The following is a 17,585-nucleotide window of genomic DNA, read 5'->3' as shown; positions in this document are numbered from 1 at the left end:
GCGAGCTTACCTGGGCTCTTCACTTAGCAGTTCCTTCTAAGGGCGACCGCGCTCCCGTGCTCCCGCACCCGCACCCCCACCCCCACCCCCACTGCTCACCTGCAACTTCTGCCCCACACCACACACCACGCCTCAAACAGCCAGACTCTGCACTGGTCTCTCCTTCTAGCTCTTAAGTTCCTTGTAGTCCCTTGACTTGCCTTGTCGCCCAGTAGCCCAATTGCCCTGTCGCGTCGTAAAGCCTTATAGCGCCTAGGAAACCCTGGTGGAGCCTCACGTACACCCCTGCATTTGCCTCGCTGCCGACCCCCGCGTTTGCCCCGCTCCGCTACACGACTGCCGCCTCCTTCAACTATGGCAGGTCAGTGCTGTGCAAATCAGAGCAACAGAGCGGCCGTGACAACGCAAGGCACGGGGGCTGTGGCCTTGGCTCAGACTTCGGCTTGAATCCTCAGGCTGTGAGTGGCAGGCCGCGGGGATAGGGAATAGGGAAATATGGCGATACGGGCTGCGGGCTCGAGCGACTTTCCTCTCGCGCTCTGAGCCTGCCACGCCCATTCCAATCTATCATCTTGTGAATAGATTTTGAAGAAGTACCTCCCCAGACCGTGGATCTGTGTAATGGCGGAAAGCAGAAAAAATCGTGTGGGATAGAATGGGGAAAATGCTCCTCCCACCTGACCTGGCTAGCCAGGCAGCAGTGCTTCGAGAACATGTGTGGAGATGCCCAAGTAGCAACCTGGCAAATGTCCAAGATTGGCACACCATGCACCAATGAGGTGGTAGCAGTCTTTACTTTGGTAGAATAAACATTGAGACATCTATAATGGTGTTGGCCGGAACACATGGGTTACCCTTTTCAAACACCACATCACAGCAGATGATTTGAATAAAGATGGTTAATCAAGTAAAAACAGGAAGGTCGAATGGGCCGATAGATAAACTCTACCTGTAACCACAGGCAGGCCTTGTTGGGCTAGTGAAGGAATTCATTCAGAGGGTAAAAATCGAAGATGGAGCAGACACTTTTATTCTTTTTCGGTACCAGAAAGTAATGGGAATAGTAACCAGTTCAGATTTCTGAAGATAAAACCCTCTCTATGCATCCCTTGGCTAAGTGAGTTTGAACTTTTCCTCGAAGTAATGACAAATGGTCCTGCCGGGCAATTGTGTACCACTGATGGAAAATTAAATCGGTTTTGCAGTAGCCACAGAGGGAGGATCTGAGGTTTGGGTTGTTTGCTGACCCTGGGGCCTGGACACTGATGGCTGGATCCCCGTCCTCTGCCTCAAAGGGCTTGGGTGGCCTGTTACTGTTGTGCCTCTGTTTGAACACCATTCTGAAGCCCTGAAGGGGGCAAAACTATTGAGGAAACTGCCTACAGGCAGCGCCAACCCAGGATTGCACGATGTTGCTTTGCTTCGGAAAAGCTCTTCAGGGTAGAGTCCGCCTGGTCTTCGAAAAGACATGTACCAACGAATGACAGGTCCATGAGGGACAGTTGGATGCCACTCAAAAAAGTCTGTGAAGCAAATGCAGGCATGGTGCGAAGCACCACACTGGTCCCAAGTGCCCTACCCAAGTAGCCAGTAGTGTCCAACCATAATTAAATGGTGTCATCTCCTGCATTCAGATCATCCTGAATAGGACGTTGAAGATTTGGCTTATTGTTATCCTCTCCCATAAAGAATGCAAGTACCGCTCCAACAGGCAGGTGGCGTTTAAGGAAAGGCTGTCTGAGGAGAAGAAAAAAAGTTACTTACCTGTAACTTTGGTTCGCCAGTATTGGAAGCTTTCATACATTCCAATGCTTGTATCATTCCCAGTCGTCCGAATGGGAGTCCCCGGTATACATAAAATAGCAATAGAAACCATTACCAAAACAGAAACTAGGCCTAGGCCCATTCTAGTTTTGTACCATATCCACCTCTTTTTGTTAAAGAGAGCAAATAAAGTGAACAATCAATCAGATCAGCCTCACCCCTTAGAACCCTCCTGAAAGAAGCTCAGAGCCTCAGATTTTCTTGCCCGTTGTGTAATCATACTACTGAATGTGACAAAGGCTGAGCTTTCCCAGGGGAGGAGGGTGGGTCGCATGGGAATCTATGAAAGCTTCCAATACTGGAGAACCAAAGTTAGAGGTAAGTAACTTGTTTTCTTACTCCAGTATTGGAACTTTCATAGATTCCCATGCTTGTATCAGAGTAGCTAGCAGTTATGAGCACATTTTTAGAACCAAGATCATTCTAAAACCTAGAACAAAGCAACAGCCAATTCAATATAATGACAACTTCAATGGTCAATAAACATTCTTAGAAACATCAGTAATTATAAATACATGAGGTTAGAAAATGAGCAAGAGCTGAAAAACAGTGAAATGGAAGGAGGGATGAAAGGGAAAGCTCACCACTACTGAAAGAGGTTCCTCAGGACTGTCTGTGCAACTGCTGTGTCGCTCTGTGCCGAAGAATCTAGGCAGTAATGTCTTGTAAAAGTACTGCTCCAGGTTGCTGCTCTGCAGATCTCCAGGACAGGAACTCCGGCAAAGAGGGCTGTCGAAAAATAAATCGCCCTCGTGGAGCGAGCACGGCCCGACCTTCCTGGGGCTTATCCGCTGCTCTGTGACAATACTGAATAGCGCTGGTAATCCAACAAGCAATCCCCTGCTTGGAAAGGGGGAACACCTTACGAGGGGCGCTAAAAGATAGAAATAGTTGAGGAGACTTCCTGAAGTCTTTAGTACGTTGCAGAGAGAATTTTAAGCACCTATGAATGTCCAGCGAGTGGAGTGCCTTTTCTGCTGGAATAGAAGGCTGAGGGAAAAAAGCACTTTCGGTATGAACTTTGGGTTAGTACGGAGTATCACTGTCCCCTTTTTAAATGGGAAAAAAGGTTCCTGAATGGTGAGAGCCTACAATTCACCTACTCCCCTAGCCGAAGTTAAAACCAGCAGAAGAGCCACCTTCCAGGAGAGGGATTTCAAATTCACCCGGTGAACAGGTTCAAAGGGATGGGTGAGAACCAAGTTAAGGTGCCAAAGAGGAGGCGGAGTCTTGACTGGAGGGAAAACTCTGAAAAGGCCCTTGAGAAACTGCTTGATTATTCTTGCTGACCATTGGAAAGGACCAGAAGCTGTGGGTCTGAAGCGAGGTATGGCAGCAAGATGAACTTTGATGGATGAGTGAGCCAGCCCTGATTTTGCTAATGAAAGAATGTAAGGAAGAACTTCATGCAGTTCAGAAGAAAGAGGATGGATACCCTCTCATTGGCACCAAAAGCAGAAATATTTCCACTTTAACCGGTATGTCTTGTTGCGTTCATGCCTGAGAAAGCACATCCCTACATTCTGCTGAAAGAGTCAAACCAAGTAAATCTCGGTGCTCAGGAGCCATGCCGGCAACTGCAGGGATTGAGGATCCGGGTGCCAGACCTGGCCCTGGGACTTAGTCAGCAGCGAAGGGATTGGCTGCAACCGAAGAGGAAGGTTCAGGGAGAGGAGATGCGGCTCTGTGAACCAAAACTGTTGAGGCCAAGCAGGAGCTATCAAGATCATCTTGCAAGGTTCCACCTTGAGCTACCTTAGAATCCTGGGAATCAGCGGAATAGGGGGAAAAGCGTACACAAAGACACCTGACCAGGCCATCGAAAGCGCATTCCCCAATGATCTCGCATGGTGAAGCCTGCTTGCGTAAAATCAGCCTTTCTATTTCTACTTATTGGCAAAGAGGTCTCTGGAGGGCCTGCCCCATAGGCGAAATACCTGTTCCAGAGAGGACTGGTCCAGTTCCCATTCGTGGCTGACTGATTTCAGTCTGCTCAGCGTGTCCGCCGTCTCTTTGAGAATGCCTGGAAGGTGTACCGCTTTGAGCAATATTTCCTGCTGGATAGCCCATACCCATATCATCTGGGCTTCCTGAGACAAAAGACGAGACCTAGTGCCGCCTTCCTTGTTTATGTAATGCATGGCTGTCTTATTGTCTGTAGGTACTAGAACTGCAGACTGCTGTACCCGTGGAAGAAAACCCTGCAAGGCCAGACGAATCGTTCTGAGTTCCAGAAGTTTGATATGTAGAAGACAATGTTGGGGTAGCCAATGGCCGCTTACCCGAAGGTCTTGCAAGACCACTCCCCAGCCCTCCAGCGAGGCATCTGTAGTTAGTATTTGAGGAGCTGGGGTGATTCTGAAAGATAGACCCTGAGAAATATTGTCCACATTTGTCCACCATGATGCAGCTTTCCTCATGGAAGCGGTGATGGAGATTTTGTCTTCGAAGGACACGTCGACTTGGCGCCACTGCAAGTCCAGTTCCTTCTGGAGAGGGCGCGTCCGCAATCTGTGAGGAATTAGAGGAACGCAGGAAAAAATGGACCTCAGGAGGGACTTGTGGAGGTGAACTGAAAGAGACTGTCTTCTTAACAGCAGAAGGGCCATGTCCATCAGCTTTTCTGGTCTCTCCAGGGTCCGAAAAGCTTTGTTGAGTGACACATGTTCAGAATGACTCCTTGGAATCGAGCTGTCCTGGATGGACAGAGTGACAACTTTCCTGTGTTGAGAGTCAGACCGAGACTTTCGAAAAGGCGTGTGCACGCCGGGACTGATTCCCCTGCAGCGTGCCTGGTAGGAGCCTTTATCAACTAGTCGTCCAGGTAAGGGAAAACCTGAAGCTGGTGTCTTCGCAGAAAAGCTGTCACTGGAGCTAATACCTTTGTAAAGATCATCAGAGCAGACCTGAGTCCAAATGGCAGAACTTGGAACTGAAAGTGGGTCTTGGCGACTGTGAAGTGCAGAAACCTCCTGAAAGCTGGATGGATGAGTACTTGAAAGTATGTATCCTCTAGATCCAATGTCGTCATATAGTCTACTGAGTTGAGAAGTCGAAGGATATCCTGCAGAGAAACCATCCGAAAAGATTGTTTGATGAGGTAGGTGTTCAGCGTCCTCAGATCTAAAATAGGGCACCACTTTTCTAAAGTCTTCCGGACCAGGAAAAACCGGGAGTAGAAACTCTCTCCCCACTGAGAGAGAGGAACCGGCTCTATCGCTCCTTTGAGGAACATTTGATGGACTTCCAACCCTAGAAGACAGAGATGTTTTGATGTAGTGGCGTGAGGGGTCTTGGAAGGTGGTGTCTGGACAAACTCCAGAGGATGGCCGCATTGAATGATCTGAAGCACCCAACGGTCTGATGTTATTTGTTGCCAGTTGTGGAGGTAATTTGAAATTCTACCTCCCACCGATGTTAGAGTAGGAGAAGGGACAGTAGTAAGAGCCAGCAGGCCGCTATTGACGCTTAGAAGAGTCCCTTCCCTGGCGTCCTTGTCTTCCTCTGTTGTTTGACCTAGAGAAAGAGGATAATTGATTTTGCCTCTGGTTATAATTCGTCCGATAAGATTGAGAGTTTGAGAAATACCGTGGTTGCTGGTATCCTCCTCTATAGGTGGCGTTACCTCTACCTCTGGCTCCACGGAAAGGGACCTTGCTGCAGAGTCCCTAAGGATTTTGCAGTTTCCGTGTCTTTCTTGATGTCCTGGAGCGCATCATCAATATGTTTTCCAAAGAGCGCCTCCCCATCAAAGGGAAGGTCCAAGATCTTGTTTTGGACCTCAGGAGAAACCATGTAGCCCACAGCCAGCGTTGAAGCTGAAGGACAGCAGCACCTGCAAGGGAGCGGAACGCAGCAGTTGCAATGTCCATTGCACAGCCAATGACTTCAGCAGACGTTACCTCTCCTTCCTGAAGAATCTTTTTTGCTTCATTTTTCGCATCTTCCGGCAATTGGTCCAGATAGGGGGAAAGGTTGCACCACATCTGACGATCATAGTGACCAAGTATCGATAAGGCGTTCGCAGCCCTGACCAACAGGCTGGACATGGAGGAAAAATTATTGCCCGCATTAACGAGGCATCTGCCCTCTTTATCTGGAGGTGTCGTGAGGAGCAGAAGGATTTCTAGATTTTCTTTGGGCAGCCTGAGAGATGACCGAATCTCCGGTTTAGGCTGGCTGACCAAGCAGGCCGGCTATCGTCTGGAGCCTTATATTTCTTCTCAAGGCAAGGCAGTACCGGAAGTACCGTAGCTGTATTCCCCATTACTTGCAACCCCTCATCTGAGACGTGACCAACAATATGAATAGAGCGAACTGCTTTCTTATAAGGCTCTTTGAAGTCATAGGGGAAGCATTCAGACTGCACCGTGGGCATGGGCAGTTCAAACCTCTTAGAGGCCCTCTCCATCAAATTATGAAAAGCCCCTATGCCTGCGGGGGAGAATCAACAGGTGCTGGTTCAGGAATGACATAGTCATCCCACTCTGTGTCGGGATCTGCTATTGTGATGTTGGCCTGGTCCTCATCAGAGGTGCCATTCTGAATGAGAGGCACGATTGGTGGTGCATCCTGGGCCACAAGCATTGACTGAGGTGGTGGCAATTGAGGGGTAACAGGTCTAGCAGGAGGAACAGCTGTAACTGGCACCACAACTGGAGCTGGAGGTTGTGTTGCGAATCTCCTCCTATAGTCCCAAAGCATAGACTGCAAGTTCGCCAGTAAGGAGGAAGGCATAGAGACCATCTCCTGTTGGCAGTCTTCCTGATAATCCGAGGAAGGATCATATTGCTGCTACTCCACGTTTTCCCCATCAGAGTCTGTATCCTGACACTTGACCTGTAATTAAGAAGGACTATCCGCATAGGCAAACGGTCCATCATCCTCTTCAGATTCCTCTTCTTCGAGGAGGAGTGCAGGAGGTAGAGGGAGTCACCCTCCTGGGGGAAGTCATATGGTGTAATATGGCGTTTTCTGACAGAAATTGAAATGTTTTCCTTCGTCGACGAGGTTGTCGACAGGACCATTGACGCAGATGAGAAAACCGTCGACGAAGAAATGGACGTCCTCGATGGAGCTGTCGTCAAGACCGTTGTCACCACAGACATCGTCGTTATAGACGTCGTAGCAGTCGTCACCATCGTCGTCGACATACTCGTCGACGACAATACAGCCACCACCGGCATCAAAGTTGTCAAAGCGGAACCCTGAAGAGTCAGCGCCAGAGATGAAGAAACCCAATGTCTACGGGGTCCGTCGACGGAGCCAGAGTTGAAGGAGAAGGTTTAGACTGTACCTTTGATGATTTCGTCGATGGAGTCGTAGACAGCATCATCGATGAGTAGACTTTCTTCCCAGATTTTACCTCAGAAGAAAGAGATGAGGGCTTTTTGAAAGTTTTTGGAGGTTCTGGAGGAGAAGATGGAGGAACAGAGCTGGATTTCCTCACAGATACCACTCATGTGGACTGTCCTTCCCTCTCCTTTACACCTCCTTTACACCTCGGTGAGGATATTCGCCAGGACTACGTCCTTCAGACCTATGAGAGGCCTTTTTCAAGGCCTTACAAGGACGTTCTTCAGAAGGCGAAGGAGATGCTCTACCCCTTTTTACAGACCTCCTGGAAGATGTAGCAGAGGATGCCTCATCACTGTCACTGGAAACTGTTTCGTCCTTGACTTGAGCTTCTGGAGCCAGGTCAAGAGACGCCCCTCCCGGTCTCGTAGAGTCTTTGTAGAAAAAGTATGACATATTTTAGTCTGCTGCCTTGTGATCTGGGTACAGACACTAAATACAATCCTTGTGTTTGTCCTCCACATACAACCTCTTTTTAGCACAAGTTACACAAGCTTTAAATAGGGCTTTTTTCTCCTTGTCAGACATCTTGACACAAAGTCCAAGCTGGTCTTGAAGAAAAACAAGTGAAAAAACTGTAGAAATAAGGTTAACAGGAAAAACTCAGTGAAGACTCCCTTTGCACAACGTGCGGTAGAAAATCTGAGGCTCTGAGCTTCTCTCAGGAGGGTTCTAAGGGGTGAGGCTGATCTGATTGGTTGCTCACTTTATTTGCTTTCTTTTACAAAAAGAGGTGTTATGGTACAAAACTAGAATGGGCCTAGGTCTGTTTTCTGTTTTGATAATGCTTTCTATTGCTATTTTATGTATACCGGGAACTCCCATTTATTTTTCTTTTATTTGTTTGCGTATTTATATAGCGTGAACTCGACCCAAAGGTATTGGAGCGCTTTACATGAGCACCGTGTTTACCCTACACATTCAGGCACGGGGCGATTAAGTGATTTGCCCAGAATCACAGAATTTGGGTGCGACCTCGAGGCTCGAACCCTGGTTTCCAGCACCAAAGTCGGCAGTTTAGCCGACAGACCACATCCTCTCCCCATTCCGACGATGGGGAATGATACAAGCATGGGAATCTATGAACGTTCCAATACAGGAGTAACATCTGTTTTGCGAATGCCTCCATACAATTAAACTCGGTCTTACAGGGTGGTCAGACCCGCATTTGGTTTTAATCTACTTGTGTAGGCCTTCATGACAAAGCTCTCTGGAGTAGGGTGCTGGAGGAGGAAGACAGTGTTCCCTTGCAATCTGCCTATAAATAGGGGGTAAGATCCTGGCTTTGCCCAGGTGCCCAGCAGTGTATCTGTTAGACCTTCTTTAAATGGAAGAAGAAGCTCTTGATATGTCTGTCCTAGGTGAAGGATGTTAGTTTTTACCTCAGTAGTTGGTAGGGTGAGCTCTAGTACTTCTGCTGCTCTCCTTATAGCTGTGGCAAATGAGGAAGATTCCTCCGTAGCCGGTGTGGGTTAATGGTGGCCAGGGTCAGGGGATAAATCAAGTCCACTGGCGCCCTGTAGGTCAAATATAAGGTTCTTGCTATTGTAGATATGGGTGTCCCCATCATCAAGGGAAGGCATTTCATATCAGTGTAGTAATGATTTGGAATCAGAATAGGGATGTTGCTGTGGTAGTTCCAACCTTGGCTGAGGCAGGGGTGGCTGACTCTTTGAGCCCAAAAGGACTATCGGTCCCCCTCTGACATCAGTGTGTACACTGGGGCTTGCGGTGTCATTTGTGGTGCTGCAAATGGCATCAGTCTTGGGGCCAAATCTGGAGTTGGGATGGACTCGGAGGCAGGGTTGAGGGGCACAATCTGCATCCGGGATGAATCCGCTGGCAGTAAACTCACTGGATCCCACCTTGGATCTTTAGGGCCTGAAGGAGCTCCAGAGGGATCCAGTCGTGTACCAACTAATTTATCCATGGCTTCCTTAAATTTGTGGGGTTGTTGCAGGATTTCTGGGCGCATCTGAACAAAAGCTGGAGCAGGTTCTGAGGGCTGAGATCAAGGTTGAGACTCCTTGTGAAGGGAGTAGCGGGACAAAGGGAAGCAGTGCATTGACTTCAAAAATTAATAATCTCAAGCACAGACTCCGGCGTGAGAGAGTGTCCATGCCCTCGAAGGAGATGGGCTTCTTTGTTTTCCAAAGGTTCTGTGACATACAATTCAGCTTCACAGTCTCGCTTCTTCAAGCACTTGTCGCGAGATGTTGAATTATGTGTGGAGCCCAGACACCAGATGAAGACCTCGTGAGGCTTTGTCATCAACATCTGTTTCTGGAAGTCCTTGCATAACTTAAAACCTGTTGCTTTTGGAGGAGACATGTCCCTTGCACACTGGAGAGGAATTTTGTGTGAAAAAATTCTGTCCGACCTGACAGAATTCGAGGGAGCGAGCTCCAAACTCCGTATCCGAAGGTGTGGGAAGAAAAGAACAAACGTCAGTGTACGGAGGTGGTGACCCAATACAAAGCAGCACAATGCCCTCTAATCACCCGCAAGAGAATTGCTGGTAAAATTCTCCATATCTATTTTAGGTAGTCATAAGGTGAAGAATCTATAATTCGAAGCATCCATCAGAAACAAGTGTTTTCTGCAAGAGAGGCCAACCCCTCCATGCGACTATTCAGGAGCCCCATCTTGCCTAGTAGCCTTCGTCTGCTTTCTTAGGTGGTCGGGCTCACAGGGGTCCTAGACCACATACCTGACTCCCCACAAAAAAAGACCTTTGTGGATTTAGAGAATTCCTACCCAATTGTCCAATTAGATACTTGCTTTTACGGACAACTGGGGTATTTATAAATGAACAGAAAGTGGAACACAGCACACCACAAATAATGTACACAGTCTTCATAAGGCTGGCATTTTGGTGTTCTAAGTAATCTCCGGAGTGCCACTTCCCTGAAGCAACATTCAGGCTAACGAGTACAAGTCTTAGATGTTTCACAATTACTTTTAGAAAGTTAAAGTATCTCAGCACTGTAGAGATTTAGTCAGACGAAGCTTCCCTAGAGGGCTGCCCACCTGGTATTGAGTCTTACCTGCTGAAGTGGAGTAAGCGCCCTGTGATGAGCAGACATCTAGATGCTGCGGGCAATGAGGTGGCAGGTGTCCACTGTGCTATTCCGGTCATACAGTAAGTCTTCCTGAGTCCGGCGGCAGGTCTCCAGGGATTCCAGTTTAGGTAGTTAGATTGCTGCTCTGCTTACAAGGGTCACAACCTGCTACTCATCACTGTCGTACACTGCTCCAGGAGGTCGGCCCTCCTTCACTGCAACCCCCACCTGGCATCTGGGGGTTGCAAACAGCAGTACAAGGCAACAGCCCTTCCAGCTCATAATACTTCACAGGGCAACAGCCTTCCCATGTCACAGTGATGCACCAGCATGAATGAAGGCCCATAATCTTCACCACGACCCCCATCAGCCATACGGGTGTCACGGACAATGCACATGAGCGGATGACCTGATCGGTGTAGTGGTCCGGACGTACATTAGAATCTCACACTGCTTCAGAGATCCACTTGACAGGATCCCCACTGGACCTCACTCCCTCCAGGAGCTCTCCTTATCCTAACAGGCACTTCTCGTCTTGGCCGGCAGGCAGATGCTGGTGCTCCAGGTCTCGGTTCTCCAGGGTGATGTCCCCTCCCCCAGTAGAGAGACTAGCAAACCTTCAGCTTACAGGCCTCGTCACACCAGGAAGCAATTGTGCGGAGCTTCAGTTGACAATTTTGGGAGGCTCAAGCCCCCATTTCTATAATCTAGATTTCCAGACACAGGTGTGATTTAGTGTCTTAGTCTTTAAAATGTGTGTTGTGAGCAATCTGTCACAGCAGGAGCAACTCCACTCTTGAAAGTCCAACAATATAGGCCAAGGGAGTGACTAGAGGATCACACCTTGATGTTAGCCTCACTGTTATCAAAAGGTTACAGAGGCACACAGACCTACTCTTTATTATTCCCTTATCAGCCCATTTCCTTCAAGAGATGTGCCCAGGCCCCACTGACCAGTGACCTTCCAAGAATCATAGAGCCCTATTGAAGTGCATTTGAGAGCCTGGATCTCACTTCATTCAGTGTGTCGGACTCAGCTCTCAGGAATGTAGCAATCCAAAAATCCATTTGGGGAGGGGGGTGGGGTTAGTCCACCTCCACATGACTTCCTCAAGACCCTCAGCTTCCAATATGTAACCCACAGGCTGTCATGTATTGTACCACTCATAGGCGCAAATACATCACATCACACACACACTTACTGCACAGCACTACATGCTAACACCATGTAGGCCAAGAGTTAGCTAAGCACACAGCAACGGAACTTTACATGAGCGGGCCGGTAGCCCCCCCTCTAGTAAAAGAGATAACAAGCATTTACAATACAATAGGTCTCGCAGCATTAAAGTTTGAGTTATTGGCATTGTGTATGACAATGCCAATAGCTATAACATTTGCAAATGTGACACCTATAGCATTTGTAATGCAATATGAGTTGTATTTACATGACTTAGATGTATTGATATTACAAATAATAATGGCTTTTCATTTTTTTAATACTCAAATAAAAGTTATTGTAATTGAGTTGGTGGAAGGGTGAAGTGGGTTGTGTCCCCGAGTGATGTGGTGGTGTCCCGAGTGATGTGGTGGTGTACCCAAGTGATGCCACCGAGTGATGTGGTGGTGTCCCCGAGTGAAGAGTGGTGCCCCTGAGTGATGTGGTGGTGACCCAGAGTGGTGTGGTGGTGTCCCTGAGTGAAGTGGTGGTGTCCCCGAGTGAAGTGGTGGTGTCCCCGAGTGATGTGGTGGTGTCCCCGAGTGATGTGGTGGTGTCCCCGAGTGATGTGGTGGTGTCCACGAGTGATGTGGTGGTGTCCACGAGTGAAGTGGTGGTGTCCCCAAGTGATGTGATGGTGTCCCCGAGTGATGTGGAGGTGTTCCCGAGTGATGTGGTGGTGTCCCCAGAGTGATGTGGTGGTGTCCCTGAGTGATGTGGTGGTGTCCCTGAGTGATGTGGTGGTGTCCCCGAGTGATGTGGTCGTGTCCCCAGAGTGATGTGGTGGTGTCCCTGAGTGATGTGGCGGTGCCCCCAGAGTGATGTGGCGGTGCCCCCAGTGATGTGGCGGTGCCCCTGAGTGATGTGGTGCATGGCAGTGGTGGTGTCTGTGTGTGCACGGCAGTGGTGGTGTCTGTGCATGCCAGTGGTGGTGTCCGTGTGTGCATAGCAGTGGTGGTGTCCGTGTGTGCATGGCAGTGGTGGTGTCCGTGTGTGCATGGCAGTGGTGGTTTCCGTGTGTGCATGGCAGTGGTGGTGTCCGTGTGTGCATGGCAGTGGTGGTGTCCGTGTGTGCATGGCAGTGGTGGTGTCCGTGTGTGCATGGCAGTGGTGGTGTCTGTGTGTGCATGGCAGTGGTGGTGTCCGTGTGTGCATGGCAGTGGTGGTGTCCGTGTGTGCATGGCAGTGGTGGTGTCCGTGTGTGCATGGCAGTGGTGGTGTCCGTGTGTGCATGGCAGTGGTGGTGTCCGTGTGTGTATGGCAGTGGTGGTGTCTGTGTGTGCATGGCAGTGGTGGTGTCCGTGTGTGCATGGCAGTGGTGGTGTCCGTGTGTGCATGGCAGTGGTGGTGTCCGTGTGTGCATGGCAGTGGTGGTGTCCGTGTGTGTATGGCAGTGGTGGTGTCCGTGTGTGCATGGCAGTGGTGGTGTCCGTGTGTGCATGGCAGTGGTGGTGTCTGTGTGTGCATGGCAGTGGTGGTGTCCAAATGGACTTCAAGGTGCACTTTTCCGAACGGAGGGTTTTTTAATCGAAGACTGTGATTTGTGATTGTTGAGACTGTGCTTGAAAGAACCTCTGACGAGAATTGGGAAAAAAAAACTTGTTGCTCAAAATGGCGGCACGTACTTACGTCAATGACGTATTGACGCGCTATGACCAGCTGCTCACACTGAAGCGGATAACTGAATGCGGATGAGGTATGCGTCACCTCCAGCTGACGGTTGGAAGTAAACTGTCAATTACGCTTAACAAACGAATTCCCTCAAACGCCTCTCAACACTTCTTGATGTTCTGAAAAATACATCGGAATCTTTGTAATGCCGAATAATTTAAGCACAAAAACTTCACGAACATCCGCACTTGCCTTTTAGTTATCTTTCAGACGCCGCCCCGACAATGAACTTCATGTCAATATCACCCCGAAGTATCCAGCATTCTGGCCTCCCCAAGTTCTCCATACCAGTCCAAATTCTCCTCAGAGACATCCTGGTTCTCAAGAAGGTCCCCAGACCCCTCCCATTTCTCTCCTGAGCCTGGCATATCTTCAAAGTGCTCAGGCGACAACATAAAACCTCTCGGTTCTGTCAATGTCGGTATCGGCGTCGATCGACTCTATTCCGGCTTCGTGTCGTCTGGGATTAGTTTGGGGCTTGCGCCACCGATGGCATTGGTGACATTGCCGGCACAGCATTCGTGTTCGACCGCCGCACCGTGTGGCCTCATAAAACTGTTTTATTTGAGCCGGAGTCGCTCCGGCTCTATGAAAGAGGGGGAGGCGCGGAGTCGACTCTGGCTCCGTCTCTGCGGAAATGTGCCTAGAGAATCAGTGCTCCTCACCTCTCTCGACAACGGACGCCAGTTGAGGTGAAGACAAAGTCCGCTTGGACTTCTTCTTCTTCTTCTTGTGCCTCTTCCCCGAGTGTCCAGAGGTCCTCGAAAGGGAGGAAAAGGAGTTAGGGCTCCGTGAGTGGTCCCGCAACCTCCTCCTCTTCAAACGGGAACGTGACGTCCTCAGAGTCTCGCCTGACGGTGTCGAGTGCCGGGCCGCAAGTAACTTCATCGCTCGCTCCCTCAAGGTCTTCGGAGCCATCACCCGACAGTCCGAACACGACTTCGTATCGTGGTCGCGCTCGAGACACAACAGACATACATAGTGGGGATTAGTAATCGACATCATGCAGGAACAGGTCCCTCATGGTTTAAAACCTGTCTTCCCTCGAAGACATTCCTCGCACACAAAGTCGAAAAATCCCCAAAACTTCAACAAAAGTCGAGAAAAAGTGGCAGAGGAGAGCTCTTCCCTGATCGGCGCTTAACTGGCGCAGAAAGAAAAGAACTGATGTCCGGTCACGCGAGTGGTGCATATATAGGCACCGCGATGTCATAACCGATGCTATTGATGCAGAATACGTCACGCGGAGCCGAATGGAGCCACCCGACGTCGCGCGCAAGGTGTATTGCTCAGCAAAAGTTTCCGGATCCAGCATGAGACCTGGGAAATTCAAAGGTAAGGAATCTGCAGATAGAAGTCTCTATCAGATTCTTTGGACAGAAATTAAGTCAATCCAGTCTTGACAAGAGCAGATTTACAGGAAATCCAAAGTGAGATGCTTCATATCGCATTGAGATGGCCTCTAGCTCCTTCTTGCAACCAAGTTTCAGACTTTGGCTGTTCTGCCAGTGCTATGTAGTCTCCACACAGCTACGTGTCTGGCACTTTACAAATACTTATAAATAAATAGAAAAGGTCACAACCCTCATTATTACACAGAGACTATAGAAGCTCAATAGTATTGTAAGTGTCTATCAATAACACCCTTTAACGAGACGCCTTTAAGTTCTAGTCCTCTAGATTTTACCGTTTACCAGTAGACGTACTGCCGCTTCATTAGGTGATTTGAGGCGAAGCAGAAGGATGATCAGACCCAAAAAAGGAAAGTACCGTAGATTGATAAACCTAGTCTCCAGCTCAGAATGTTATTGAACGCTCGCTGTTAGATGGTATTTAAGATCATTTGGGGAGGCTATGACAATGCCAATAAAGAGTTGAACAACAAACCATGTTCTCTACGTGCACAGTGCCCTTTTGTGGACAGATAAGAATTCCTCAAAACTGGCTTGTGGATTTAAATACTAGAAGCAGTTCAGCGAGGATTTAATCAAGTCAAAACCAGAACAAATCTGGAAACATTGTAAACAGCAAAGCAATACAGTTATGTAATGAAAGTACACATAAATAAATAGCCAATGTGCTCATGAGTATTAACAAACAATGAAGAGATTTTGTTGCGAGGTATACATGGATTACTTGCCAAGACTAAGATGTAAACCTCCACACACACCCCAGTAACTTTTCCTGTAAACTATTTAACACTTACAACACACAGTAACAGTAATTAGCACGTGGACAAAAAGGCCAAAATGCCTCGAAAGCTTGTTGATGACCCCAGAACCTATTAGAATATCAGCACCTAGATTCGAACGTTTGAATCTGGCCAACCAATCAAAACGCTTCCTGAATGATCAACAATTATTAAGACAGGCCAGCAAACAATGGATTCCAAAGCTGCCCAGTCTATATAGATGTTCAGAAGCCCTTATTGGTGAAAGTAACGGCAGCAATAGTTTGCACAACAATGACATTCGCCACTAACGTATGTGATAAAGGATGGCGCTTTATTGCATGGAGGCGACTGCGCCCTCAGAAAGAATAGGCTGGGTGCTGATGGGCTCCTTACCCTGAGCTGCGGCTCAATGAAGCCTGTAAATAACCCACTCCTTCTTCGTAGCCTGTCACGTGCGGTTCAGGGCAGGTCGTTAACCTCTGTTATTACACACAGCGGCATGCAATAATGGTAAATTAAGGAATACAGTGAGCAAACTACAATCAGGCACCTACAGAAGAAAGCTAAGCTCAGAATGAAAGTGAAAATCATGCATTGGACGGATGCAAGCCACTGCAGCAGGAACAGCCTGCAATTAATTAGAGGACAGGGAGACTAGGGACAGGGAAATAAGGGCGATTTATTACACACCACGAAACTAGACTACAATCAAACCTAAGCATATTTAGTGTCATGCGACAGGAACCAGACAGATGGGGGGCTGCTTAAGAAGAGTGCTCATATTGTCAACAAGATGGTTTTTGCATATTCAATATACCAAAGATGTTGTGGAATGTTTACATAATAAATAAAACCTATAGATTCCAATAGGGTCTACAGCACATATCCAGTCCTTATGTTACTATGTTCCTCCGGCTTGATTTATAGTCATATGAAAATAAATAAGCCATCACTAGGAACTGATACTGTTAATTTATCCACCTGGCGCACTTAAATGAGCGCATCATTTCTTATGATGCTCAGAATTACCATATGCAAATGAGATGTTTTCTTCCTTCCATATTATCAAGGCACTCACAATACATACAAACAATGAAAATAAAATAGAATCAGTGTCATAGTCATGTTTAGTTTGAAAATATTCCTTAGATCAGGAATGTCATGAAATTGTCTTCTGTGCTTCAGCTGGAAAATGCTCCAGACACACTCCCGGACCACAAACTTTAGTTAATTCCCATTGATATGGTCAGGTTCTTTTGCGCCTGGATGTTTCGGCAGGAAAAAAGTGCACGCTTTTGCAAGATCAACAACTGTGCTTACTTACCCGCCGCGGCCGCCCCGGAAGTCAGGCACGGTCGCCTGTGACGGGGGCGGGGCCACGTCCAGACCGGAAGAGGAGGCAGGCGGAGTCAATGCGTCTCGCGGCCCGGGACTCCTGTGAGCGGTGTAGAGCCCCGGGGCCGCGCCCGCAGGGGGTTGGGCGCCGCGTGCTGAGAGCAGAGACCCCGACATTGGCCAGGTAAGTTCCAAAAGGCTGGGGGGGCTTGGTGCACTTGTGTGTGTGTGTGTGTGTGTGTATGCTCGTGTGTGTATGTATGTGTGCGACGGTGACGGCGGGGGGGCCTCGGTGCACTTGTGTGTGTGCGCGCGCGTGTGTGTATGTGTGAGGGGGGGGTTTCTCTGTATGTATGTATGTGCGTGCGTGGGCGCTTGTGTGTGTGTCTGTGTGTATGCGCATGCGTGTGTGGTGCTTGAGCTTCCCAGGAGAGTGCGCCTGGCCACAGCGCGCGTTCCAGTTTCAAATCGCCTCCAAGGCGATGCGCGCGGCCGGCACTGTCTCCTGGGAAGCACAGTCGGCAACAATAGATCTCTAGCGAGACACAGCGCTGACGCGCTGTGTTTTCGCTACGAGACCTAAAAACGCTACTGATCATCATTACTAAAACACGGTATGCTGCCATCACCACACTTGTGCTACTTAACTCCCTGGTAATGGCAGTAGCCCTTTACCACTTATCAGGGTAGCAATTTGGGTGCCCTTCCTGGTCCAACAACACTGCCGTGCATGAGACAGACCTAGGTCATGGCACACTTGCATGATCCATGTTTGGCCATGACCAAAAATTCAGCACCAGGAATCCAGATGTTGATGGGCAGGGGTGCACATCCGTCACCATACAAGAGACTTTTCCATCTCAACATGTAGAATTAACTTGTTAAATGTTTTTGTCTGTACTTTAGTACAGAGGCTTTGATGTTTGTATGGCACACGCATGCCCACGAT

At 48.6% G+C, this 17,585-nt stretch overlaps 1 protein-coding gene across 1 annotated transcript in view; it reads right to left on the bottom strand.

Moving 5' to 3' along the window:
* ASPSCR1 (ASPSCR1 tether for SLC2A4, UBX domain containing) overlaps positions 1–17,585 on the bottom strand; it is a 709,269-nt gene that overhangs the window by 117,107 nt on the left and 574,577 nt on the right. The window lies entirely within an intron of this gene.

The sequence above is a fragment of the Lissotriton vulgaris genome, chromosome 7, assembly GCF_964263255.1.
Source record: "Lissotriton vulgaris chromosome 7, aLisVul1.2, whole genome shotgun sequence".
NCBI classification, from domain to species: Eukaryota; Metazoa; Chordata; class Amphibia; order Caudata; family Salamandridae; genus Lissotriton; species Lissotriton vulgaris.
This window is presented reverse-complemented; position numbering and strand designations above follow the sequence as displayed.